Below are 12821 nucleotides of genomic sequence, written 5' to 3' on the forward strand. Positions count from 1 at the left end.
GACTTTTTGGCATTTCATTTCTGTAAATGGTTCTCTTTACCATCATTCAGAAGAATTAGAATAAATGATAGATGCAATACTTTTCTTTTCCTTTTAATTGGTGTTGAACTTTGTGGGAACAGTATTGAAGTGAGACAGGGTGACAGAGGGGAAAAAACATCCTGGTGGGAATAATGAGGCCTCTTGGCCCTGTAATTAACTTTTTGTGTGGCGTTGCATGAGTAATTGAACCTCTCTGTACCTCATTTTATTAAACCATGGAAAGAGGAGATTGGACTTGATCATTTCCAAACTGCTTAGTCGAGCACAAGCATCCCATGGTATGTTACTGGGCTTTCTTTAAAGGAAGAGCTTCATGGTTTAATAAATTAGCAAAACACTTCTCATTTTATCACCTTGGGGAGTCACAATGTGCATATTAAAGTTGTTGCAAATTCTTATGTAAAGTAACTTGTCCCAAACTTTTGAATCCAAGAGCCCCTGTTTCTCAGAACATTTGTTGACATCTTAGTAACTCTAGAGTTTGATGGAATTCTATTTGAGAAGCATTGGGTTCTAGACTAATAGTCAAAACACTTAGCTTGTAGCCCTGACTTGACTATTTTAGGCATCACTTGACATCCCTTAGCTCCGTTTCTCCATCTGTAAAATGGAGATAGCACTGATGATTTTATAGAATTGCTGTGACAGTTAAATGAGACCATGTTTGTAAAGACTATCAGTGTCTCACACATGGCACATGGTTAATGTTTAATATGAATTATTTCTTTTTCCCTTTTGACTTTAAGACCAAAATTCTTGTTACATTTTGTGAAGGATGAGAACAGTGGGATGTGGCTAGAATTGCATACTTTGAGTAAGTCCTGATTTATTAATTCCAAGTCTTATAGTTTTAATGGGTACCGACTTGCAGTCTTTTGAATTAGTTGTGAAATCATAACGAAGTAAGACTTGTTCATATGGGACCAAAGACATAGCACTACATGCCAATATTCTTTGGTAGTATACATGTTTTTGTTTTGTTAATAACTTGAAAATTCATTATTTTAGATTTTTTAACTTTTCCGAAAGGATGAGGAGAAGCTACACTTTTCATAGTTTGGATTTTTTTTTTTACTATGGGATAGGTGACTGGTTCACTTAGAGAAATAGTGCTGTAGATAATTCAGGTTGCTTTTATTTAGTGTGAGAACGAATCATGCAGTTCTTTAACAATGAATTTATTTTATCATTTGTAGTAAGACTATGCTTATGTTGAAATTACTATATTGTTTTTTAAGTATGTCATTTGAATAGTAGGAGGAATCTGCCATTGAATGTGCCACACATTTGGACTTAATAAAATTTACTGAATTACATGAAACCTGTGTTTGAGTCTTAAATATGAGTTCCTGTAACTTTTTTTTTTTTAATTTGGCCCATATCATAAAACTTGAATTGACACAGTAGATCATAATGGTTATTGTGTGGATATAGAAATGTTAGTTATATTTTTTTGGTTTTTGTCATTGCCACAGCTTCCAATAAGAACCTCTATAAATGCTTTTAGTAATGATACGTAATAGTATGTTGGTACTTAGCATACATGTAGCTATTTGATGTGTATAACATATATAATCAGTTATAAGTTTTGCAATCCATTCAGTTTCCTCACTTGCTAATACAAGTAATAAACTTTCATCCTGATACAACTTGCTGTTATAAGAGAAAAACATATAGATTACTTAGAAAATGATAGAATAAAATCTCATTTCAGTCCAGTCGAAGGGAAAGTTTTGACACTATTTGGCAATGTCTAATGTATATTGATGGGCCTGATAGAATTCATTAGCTTATGCCTAGTAGGTATGTAGTCTGATTTTTGACAAAGTGAAATACCAAGACAAGATGGTAGGGTGACTACAGTTGTTTGTCTTATCTCCCTCCTCATAAATATCCTATTAAAGTGATAGGAGGTGGATAAAAAAGGGTAACCCTGAAACAACAAATAAGAAGGAGCCATCAGAGCCGGTGATTTCAAGATGTTTATAAAGGAAGAAAAGCAGATGGAGATGTGCTTATTGATGAAGAAGCACGGAGGCAGTCCCAGCTGAAGTCTATGTGCTTAGGGGGCTGTAGTTTCGGAAGAAGCTGAACTGCTTTGCAGAACCTTAGAGAGTGTGTGGACATGTTGATGTCAGATTGGAGGGAGAGAGAGAGAGACATGGAGCCTGACACAGGGGGAGCAGTTTAAGTTTTATTATGGAATAGCACACAGATGTTTACCATGCAGGCCTGGGGCTTAGGCGATGTGCTGGTTCCTTCCTCAGAAATTGAAGAAGGTGTTTGGAGGTCAGTAGCCCAGCCTGACGGCGTTGCTGCTCAGCAGAGCTCTGGGCTCTGTGACATTTAGGGAACGCCCCAGTGTCACAGCCAGCTTCTTACCCACACATCTCCGAGGTAAGCTGGCCGTTCAACAAGCCTCTCTGCGTGCACATCAGTCTTTTCTAGCCTCTTATTAAATATAAACCAAATTGTCAGGGATCACTTTCAGCCAGGTTTTTATCCTCTGTCTGCCAAACTGCTTTGCCAAAAGGTGTCCTCGGCCTGGTGCCAAGGCGGCTCTGATGCCCACGGTCTCTGCGGAAGAGGGAAGATGGCGCTTGACGGACCATAGCAGATGGAGCTGGAAGAGGGGAAGGCAGGCAGTGGACTCCGCCAATATTATCTGTCCAAGGTTGAGGAACTCCAGCTGACTGTGAATGACAAGAGCCAAAATCTCCGGAGGCTGCAGGCACAGAGGAATGAGATTAATGCAAAAGTTCGCCTGTTGCGGGAAGAGCTACAGCTGCTGCAGGAAAAGGGCTCCTCTGTGGGGGAAGTAGTCCGGACCATGGATAAGAAGAAAGTGTTGGTTAAGGTACATCCTGAGGGCAAATTTGTCGTAGACGTGGACAAGAACATCAACATCAATGATGTGACACCCAATTGCCGGGTGGCTCTCAGAAATGACAGCTACACTCTGCACAAGATCCTACTCAACAAGGTAGACCCACTGGTGTCACTGATGATGGTGGAGAAGGTGCCAGATTCAACTTAAGAGATGATTGGTGGACTGGACAAGCAGATCAAGGAGATCAAAGAAGTGATCGAGCTGCCCGTTAAGCATCCTGAACTCTTTGAAACGCTGGGCATCGCGCAGCCCAAGGGAGTGCTGCCGTAGGCACCCGCAGGCACTGGGAAGGCAATGTTGGCCCGGGCTGTGACTCATCATACAGACTGTACCTTCATTCGTGTCTCTGGCACTGAATTGGTACGGAAATTCAGTGCGGAAGGAGCAAGAATGGTGAGGGAGCTGTTTGTTATGGCCCGAGAACACGCTCCATCTATCACCTTCATGGACGAAATTGACTCCATCGGCTCCTCACGGCTGGAGGGAGGCTCCAGAGGGGACAGTGAAGTCCAGCGCACGAAGCTGGAGCTGCTCAACCAGCTGGATGGCTTCGAGGCCACCAAGAATATCAAGGTCATCATGGCAACTAATAGGATTGATATCCTGGGCTCGGCACTGCAACGCCCAGGGTGCCTCGACAGAAAAATTGAATTCCCACCCCCAACGAGGAGGCCCGGCTGGATATTTTGAAGATCCATTCTTGGAAAATGAACCTGACCCGGGGGATCAACCTGAGAAAAATTGCCGAGCTCATGCCAGGAGCGTCAGGGGCTGAAGTGAAGGGTGTGTGCACTGAAGCCAGCTTGTACGCACTACGGGAGCGGGGAGTCCACGTCACCCAGGAGGACTTTGAGATGGCAGTAACCAAGGTCATGCAAAAGGAGAGTGAGAAAAACATGTCCATCAAGAAGCTATGGAAGTGAGGCAGATATCCTTTGTGTGGATCCCTCAAATAAAGCTCTGTAGGACAGGAAAAAAAAAAAAAAAGGTGACCTCCATGTGGCAAATTTAATGATCAATTTAAAATTCTCATCTCATGTGAATTCTCAACAGTATTTTCACAATGAAGCCCTCTTTCTTCCTTGAAATGTTTTCTTTTTCCTTCTGGGATGGTGCTTTTATCTTCTTTTGATGGCTTCTCCTTCATCAGTCTCCCTTGCTGGATCCTCTGATCTGAACTCTAACCTTTGAAACGGCCCAGGACTCAGTTCTTAGCCCACTTATCTATCTGTTCTCTCTCTAGGGCAGGGGTTGGCAAGCCCTTTCTGAAAAGGGCCAGATAGGAAATAGTTTAGGCTTTGCAAAACCTGTGGTTTCTTACAACTACTTAACTCCGCGTTGCAGGGCAAAAGCAACCAGAGAGTAAAAGTATGGGTATGGCTGTGTCCTGACAAAAGGTTATTTATAAAAATAACGACAGGCCATGTGCTGGCTTTGGCCCATGGTCTGGAGTTTCTGTTGTTGCTTTTGCTGTAGATAATCCCATCCAGTCCTGTAGCTTGAGATACCGTCTATGCCTCCCAGATGTGTAACATTAGCCCTAGTCTCTTCTTGAGCTCAAGATTTACAGATGCAGTAAATGTACTCTGTATTTCCACTGAAACGTCTAAGAAGCATCTCAAGGTTAACGTATACAAGACAGAGCTCCTGGTCCCCTACCCCCACCCAACTATTTCTTTCTGTCTTCTCACCTATAAACAGTAACTTAGGAATCACTGTTGTGGCCACCACTACACTTAGCCCATATCTAGTTCATTAGTTTCTCCCTTCAGTCCAGCTTTTGAAATGTATGCAGAAGACAATTCTCTCCACTCCCATCCTTGCCACTATATCCATGTCACCATTGTCTTTCACTTGACCAATTGCAGTAGCCTCCTGATCCTTCCCCTTGCCTCCACCATTGTCCCCTGAAGTCTGCTTTCCACCAGAATTCATCTTGATTCTTTAAGACGTAAGTCTGATCATGCCAGGTTCTGCTCCTCGTATACAAGTTCCTGTGTGACCTGATACTGGGCTTCCCCTCTGAATTCATTGCTTACCACTCTTCCTTTTGATCACTGTGCTCCAGCCATCCTGGCCTCCTGGCTGTTTCTCAGACATGCCATGCATATTCTTGCCTCTGAGCTTGCTCTGCATGCAGTGTTCCTGTCTAGATGTCTGTTTGACTCACGTCCTCACTTCATTCAGCTCTGTGCTGAAGTGTTACCTATCAGAGAGATCTTCCCTGGCATTTCCATATTTCTCTTTTTCCCTCTCTTCTTGCCCTGTACCTGCTAGAGTTAAAAACATCTTCATTGCTCCTATACATCGCCTCCCCCACCAGAATATGAGTTCCGTAAAAGCAAAGAATTTGTATACCTAGTACCTAAAACAGTGCTTGGTATACTGTATGTGTTCAGTACATATTTACTGAATGAATAATTTTAAGAAAACCTTATAAGCTAAATGGGAAAAAAAGAAAGTAGAAAGAGAACTTGAATTTTTCAAAGTCGCATGGGTGTCCTCTGAGATTTCAGAAGCGATGGCACCCATTAAGAAGGAAGAGGAGGCTATGAAGAAAAGGCAATCAAAGAACAAGAACTCTTGGAAATTAAAAATGTGATTTTTAAGACAAAGAAGTCAGTGGACGGTGTAGTGGGTTGAATGGTGTTCTGTTTTAAGCCACCAAGTGTGTGCTAATTTGGTATAGCAGTCCTAGAAAGCTGATACAGAGAAGTTAGAACGTAAGGTAAAGAAATCTACCAGAAGGTAGAACAAAATGAGACAGCAAAAAAATGAGGAAGAAAGTAGAGACATAGAGATTTAATCTAGGAAGTCTAACATTTGGCTAATATGAGTTCCAGAAAAAAAGAACAGACAAAATGAAGAAGAATTTTCAAACGAATAGTGGAAGAGATCTAAGAATTTAAGTACCCAAGTGTTCTGAGTCCCAGACACTTTCTTGTGAAATCTCTGAAAACTGAAGGTTTTATAAAGAAGACCCTAAAAGTCCCTGGGGTTGGGGTCGGGGGTGGGGAGGGAGAACAGGTCACCTGCAAAGGACTGAGAATCAAACCGGTATCTGACTTAACCAGCAGTGCTGAAAGTTTGGAGACTGGAGTAATGCCTTTGAAATTCTGAGAAAATGATTTTCCTCCTAGAATTTACCCAGGCAACCATTAATCTAGGGTGAAGACTGAATCAAGACGTTTCAGACATTTAAGGACTTGGGAAATTTACCTCCCATGCATCCTTTCTTACACAACACAAGTTAGGGATATGCTTCTGCAAAATATGTAAGTAAACCAAAAAAGGTGAATGCATGGGATCCAGAAAACAGATCTAAGCTGGAAACCAACAAAGCAGAGTCTAAGGGTGCCAAGAAAACTTCCAATCCAGATTGCAACAGGAAGAATGAGATTTCCAAAGGGAGCTATTTGGGTAGAGAGAGAATTCCATAGTTTTTATGGAAGCTGTGAGACATTTGAATAATTGATAGATATGATTGTGACTGACAATGGAAGGAAGAAAAAAGTAGAAGCACAAGTCATAGAAGCTGAACAAGAAAGGAAATTTATATATGACATTCTACCTGGCCAAAAATCAACACACAGACAGTGCTTCTTAAACTTGCCTGACTATATGAATTATTTGGGGGTGCTTGCTAATAAGACAGATATCCAGATTTCTCTCCTTAAGATTCTGTTTAGAGATGGGGGTCCAGCGATCTGTTTAACAAGTAATTCAGGTTTTTCTTAATCTTAGGAAATATACTAACAGGAAAAGCATAGAAAACTCAGTGTGATTATAGAACATTTTATGAGCCTTGAAAAAATAAAAGTGCAGAAGATAAAATTAGAAGCGAGAAGGATGACGAAAGAGAGGTAAAAAGCCAGTTAGCTGAGTCAAGAAATACTGTATATGTTTGGTGGAGCAAGGAATAAAGCTGTGAAGTATTAAGACTGGCCAATACAGAATTTAAAGGGAATAGGTTGGGGTCAAATAAACTAAACTTACCTCTCAGAGCTGGAATCAGTAGACAATATTCTAAAATTATAAATTAAAAACTAACCATATAAATATATTATTTAGGGAGATGAAGATAACATCTAGATCTAAAGTAAGTTAAGGAGGCGTAGGTGGGTTGCTCTAGAGTGGAGCTGGATTGGAGAGAGGTGGGGACTTTTTTAAACCATGCACATGCATTGCTTTGTTTAAACAACAACAAAATAAATATTTATAAAAGTAAATTGGCAACGACTTGGTTTCAATTGTAAAGAAACAACCAGTCTGAGCTACAGATAATGAAGTTCAAACTTAAGATTTATCACTAGTTTACTCTGAGGCTCTAAGAAAGGGCTATTTCTAATCTGTGCTTCAGTTGTATCTTTACAAGGTGATTACCACAGTGCTTGCTGCATGTACCGTGTCTCTCTGTCTATGCCTCATAGGTATAATATAGATTACCCTGTTCATTTTATAGTTGATCAGGATAGGTAGTACAGGTTTCTCCACTATCCAGAAAGGGAACAGTCCTATGAAACCATTCGTAAGCCGAAACGGCATAAAGCAAAGAAGCAATACCTTAGGATACATCTTGCTAATAATGAATGCACAAAATAAATGGAGAGAAAGCACAGGTGCTCACAGACACAGTTCAAAGCTATGGCAGCTTGCTGCTGAGATGATGAGTAGTTCCCAGGGAAGGAGCTTGGCCGGGCCACTCTCACTGCTCAGGGGTGCTCACTGCCTCTATAACAGCTGCTGAAAAACACACCGAATGCTGTTTTCGATTTTTGCCTTTTTTTGTAAAAGTGAAAATCCTCTTCGGATTTCTTTCTGTTAGCAAAAACAGGTACTAACGTAGGTCTTTTGTAAAAGTGAAGTGGCGTAGAGCGAACTTTCAAAAAACAGGGGATACCTGTACCTATCTTTAAATCCACCTTTAGAGAATCTTAATACCCTTTAAGTGGAGCCTAATAGCATACTTATAGCACTGACTCTAGAAAACTTTTAATGGATTCTCATCCTTCCTTTGTGTGTTAGGTCAATGATTAGCTCTCTAATTGTGCCAAGAGGACTTCTTTGTTTTTAAATTTACAGGATGATGCTGATCCTAATAACATGTAGTACTCGCCCTATCTTATCTGTGGGCATTGCTCACATTTTAGCACTTTTGTATTCTGGCATCTAGTATGTTGCCTTTTACATAGTACTAAATTGTATCTTGCTTAATTGAAGAAAATTGAGAAAATTACGTTTCAGAGATATCGAGTGACTTAATCAAGCTCAGCAAATACATGGCAGATTCTTGGCCTCTGTATTCATTGCTCCTGTGCAAATTTATTGGTATGTTGCCCATCAAAGCATTATGATTATCAGATATCTAAGGCCCTATTTTATTTTCCCAGAAATTATTCTTTTTTTCTTTATTATTATGTTTTTATTTAAACTATTTCATGATCCAAAGGGCTTCTAGTAGGTTTGGTTATCTGAGTCAGACCATTCACTTACATTTATATTCTTTTTACCTTCCAAAATGGCAATTAGAAAACAATTTTAGCATATATATTGGCATTACCTTAGTGTTTGAATATATTTAGATCCCAATTTAAAGAAGTAGGTATCTAAGCACGCTTCTCACAGATCTTTAGCTTTTAGTGATCACAGCCTAGTCTAGTCCTGTTTTTCCTCATACTTGAGTAGCATGTGCTCCTCTTACATCTTAATAAGTTTGTTGGGACTTGTCCCCAGTTAACGAGAGCTTTAGGGTAACTTAACACAAAATCAGTGTGCCAAAGGTATCATTTACTCTTTTTTTTTTTTTTTTCACACACACTGTATTTTATTTTTACAAGAGATAAATAGACTGACACCAAGCATTGTACATGGATGACCACAACAAAAGCAACAATGATTGCAATTACCAAACATGAAACACACTCATACTATGTCATAATATTGACATTCAGTCCAGTAATCCTCCACTGCAACAGCTCCTTTACTTTGCAGTGAAAATTGATTTGTATATTCTTTGCCTCTGAGTTCTTGTGGGATTTTTTCTTTTTTTAAATTCAACCAGAAAGTCACAAAAATTATACTCATCCTCATCAGTTCACTCAGTCCCATGTAATTAATTTTTTTTTCTCATCTTGATCTTTTGTTAGCACTTTTATGAGCTCATCAGTTTTTCATTAGAGTTCTGAAAATGCTTATTCATTCAGTTCAGCAGTACAGTCAGGTACCAGAAACCTGTACTTGTCAGAGTCTTTTCCATGAATTTCCTGAAGATGAAACCCTTTTATAGGAACATATTAACAAAAGCATCAGAGTACACCCAGAACTGTCTGTAAATGACAAAAGACTTAAAAATGACCACGGTTAAAGATTTGATGAAAGTTCATAATAATGCAGTTGACAAGAAAATTAGTTATTTCTGAGATATACATTTTAAAGTAATAAATAGGATTATGACTTATAACATTATACCAGAACATATAAGATTTTTAGAAATTTCATGTAATGTCTGAAACATTTATATTAACATATTTCCATACAAATAACCCAATGAAAGTTTAGTATTAGTTGTTTTGTTTGTTTGTTTATACTGCAGGTTCTTATTAGTCATCAATTTTATACACATCAGTGTATACATGTCAATCCCAATTGCCCAATTCAGCACACCACTATCCCCACCCCACCGCAGTTTTCCCCCCTTGGTGTCCATATGTCTGTTCTCTACATCTGTGTCTCAACTTCTGCCCTGCAAACCGGCTCATCTGTACCATTTTTCTAGGTTCCACATACATGCGTTAATATACGATATTTGTTTTTCTCTTTCTGACTTACTTCACTCTGTATGACAGTCTCTAGATTCATCCACGTCTCAACAAATGACTCAATTTCGTTCCTTTTTATGGCTGAGTAATATTCCATTGTATATATGTACCACAACTTCTTTATCCATTCGTCTGTTGATGGGCATTTAGGTTGCTTCCATGACCTGGCTATTGTAAATAGTGCTGCAATGAACATTCGGGTGCATGTGTCTTTTTGAATTACGGTTTTCTCTGGGTATATGCCCAGTAGTGGGATTGCTGGGTCATATGGTAATTCTATTTTTAGTTTTTTAAGGAACCTCCATATTGTTCTCCATAGTGGCTGTATCAATTTACATTCCCACCAACAGTGCAAGAGGGTTCCCTTTTCTCCACACCCTCTCCAGCATTTGTTGTTTGTAGATTTTCTGATGATGCCCATTCTAACAGGTGTGAGGTGATACCTCATTGTAGTTTTGATTTGCATTTCTCTAATAATGAGTGATGTTGAGCATCTTTTCATGTGCTTCTTGGCCGTCTGTATGTCTTCTTTGGAGAAATGTCTATTTAGGTCTTCTGCCCATTTTTGGATTGGGGTGTTTGTTTCTTTAATATTGAGCTGAATGAGCTGTTTATATATTTTGGAGATTAATCCTTTGTCCATTGATTCGTTTGCAAATATTTTCTCCCATTCTGAGGGTTGTCTTTTCGTCTTGTTTATGGTTTCCTTTGCTGTGCAAAAGCTTTGAAGTTTCATTAGGTCCCATTTGTTTATTTTTGTTTTTATTTCCATTACTCTAGAAGGTGGATCAAAAAAGATCTTGCTGTGATTTATGTCAAAGAGTGTTCTTCCTATGTTTTCCTCTAAGAGTTTTATAGTGTCCAGTCTTACATTTAGGTCTCTAATCCATTTTGAGTTTATTTTTGTGTATGGTGTTAGGGAGTATTCTAATTTCATTCTTTTACATGTAGCTGTCCAGTTTTCCCAGCACCACTTATTGAAGAGACTGTCTTTTCTCCATTGTATATCTTTGCCTCCTTTGTCATAGATTAGTTGACCATAGGTGCGTGGGTTTATCTCTGGGCTTTCTATCTTGTTCCATTGATCTATGTTTCTGTTTTTGTGCCAGTACCATATTGTCTTGATTACTGTAGCTTTGTAGTATAGTCTGAAGTCAGGGAGTCTGATTCCTCCAGCTCCGTTTTTTTCCCTCAAGACTGCTTTGGCTATTCGGGGTCTTTTGTGTCTCCATACAAATTTTAAGATGATTTTTTCTAGCTCCGTAAAAAATGCCATTGGTAATTTGATAGGGATTGCATTGAATCTGTAGATTGCTTTGGGTAGTATAGTCATTTTCACAATGTTGATTCTTCCAATACAAGAACATGGTATATCTCTCCATCTGTTGGTATCATCTTTAATTTCTTTCATCAGTGTCTTATAGTTTTCTGCATACAGGTCTTTTGTCTCCCTAGGTAGGTTTATTCCTAGGTATTTTATTCTTTTTGTTGCAATGGTAAATGGGAGTGTTGCCATAATTTCTCTTTCAGATTTTTCATCATTAGTGTATAGGAATGCAAGAGATTTCTGTGCATTAATTTTGTATCCTGCAACTTTACCATATTCATTAATTAGCTCTAGCAGTTTTCTGGTGGCAGTTTTAGGATTCTCTATGTATAGTATCATGTCATCTGCAAACAGTGACAGTTTTACTTCTTCTTTTCCAATTTGTATTCCTTTTATTTCTTTTTCTTCTCTGATTGCCGTGGCTAGGACTTCCAGAACTATGTTGAATAATAGTGGTGAGAGTGGACATCCTTGTCTCGTTCCTGATCTTAGAGGAAATGCTTTCAGTTTTTCACCATTGAGAATGATGTTTGCTGTGGGTTTGTCATATATGGCCTTTATTATGTTGAGGTAGGTTCCCTCTATGCCTACTTTCTGGAGAGTTTTTATCATAAATGGGTGTTGAATTTTGTCAAAAGCTTTTTCTGCATCTATTGAGATGATCATATGGTTTTTATTCTTCAATTTGTTAATATGGTGTATCACATTGATTGATTTGCGTATATTGAAGAATCCTTGCATCCCTGGGATAAATCCCACTTGATCGTGGTGTATGATCCTTTTAATGTGTTGTTGGATTCTGTTTGCTAGTATTTTGTTGAGGATTTTTGCATCTATATTCATCAGTGATATTGGTCTGTAATTTTCTTTTTTTGTAGTGTCTTTGTCTGGTTTTGGTATCAGGGTGATGGTGGCCTCATAGAATGAGTTTGGGAGTGTTCCTTCCTCTGCAATTTTTTGGAAGAGTTTGAGAAGGATAGGTGTTAGCTCTTCTCTAAATGTTTGATAGAATTCACCTGTGAAGCCATCTGGTCCTGGACTTTTGTTTGTTGGAAGATTTTTAATCACAGTTTCAATTTCATTACTTGTGATTGGTCTGTTCATATTTTCTGCTTCTTCCTGGTTCAGTCTTGGAAGGTTATACCTTTCTAAGAATTTGTCCATTTCTTCCAGGTTGTCCATTTTATTGGCATAAAGTTGCTTGTAGTAGTCTCTTAGGATGCTTTGTATTTCTGCGGTGTCTGTTGTAACTTCTCCTTTTTCATTTCTGATTTTATTGATTTGAGTTCTCTCCCTCTTTTTCTTGATGAGTCTGGCTAATGGCTTATCAATTTTGTTTATCTTCTCAAAGTACCAGCTTTTAGTTTTATTGATCTTTGCTATTGTTTTCTTTGTTTCTATTTCATTTATTTCTGCTCTGATCTTTATGATTTCTTTCCTTCTGCTAACTTTGGGTTTTGTTTGTTCTTCTTTCTCTAGTTTCTTTAGGTGTAAGGTTAGATTGTTTACTTGAGATTTTTCTTGTTTCTTTAGGTAGGCTTGTATAGCTATAAACTTCCCTCTTAGAACTGCTTTTGCAGCATCCCATAGGTTTTGGGTTGTCGTGTTTTCATTGTCATTTGTCTCTAGGTATTTTTTGATTTCCTCTTTGATTTCTTCAGTAACCTCTTGGTTATTTAGTAACGTATTGTTTAGCCTCCATGTGTTTGTGTATTTTATGCTTTTTCCCCTGTAATTCATTTCT

At 38.7% G+C, this 12821-nt stretch overlaps 1 protein-coding gene and 1 pseudogene across 3 annotated transcripts in view; both read left to right on the forward strand.

Moving 5' to 3' along the window:
• Positions 1-12821, forward strand: part of PPA2 (inorganic pyrophosphatase 2) — a 91068-nt gene that overhangs the window by 2701 nt on the left and 75546 nt on the right. The window lies entirely within an intron of this gene.
• On the forward strand, positions 2628-3895 carry LOC133091999 (26S proteasome regulatory subunit 8-like; annotated as a pseudogene).

This window comes from Eubalaena glacialis, chromosome 5 (genome assembly GCF_028564815.1).
Source record: "Eubalaena glacialis isolate mEubGla1 chromosome 5, mEubGla1.1.hap2.+ XY, whole genome shotgun sequence".
NCBI lineage: Eukaryota > Metazoa > Chordata > Mammalia > Artiodactyla > Balaenidae > Eubalaena > Eubalaena glacialis.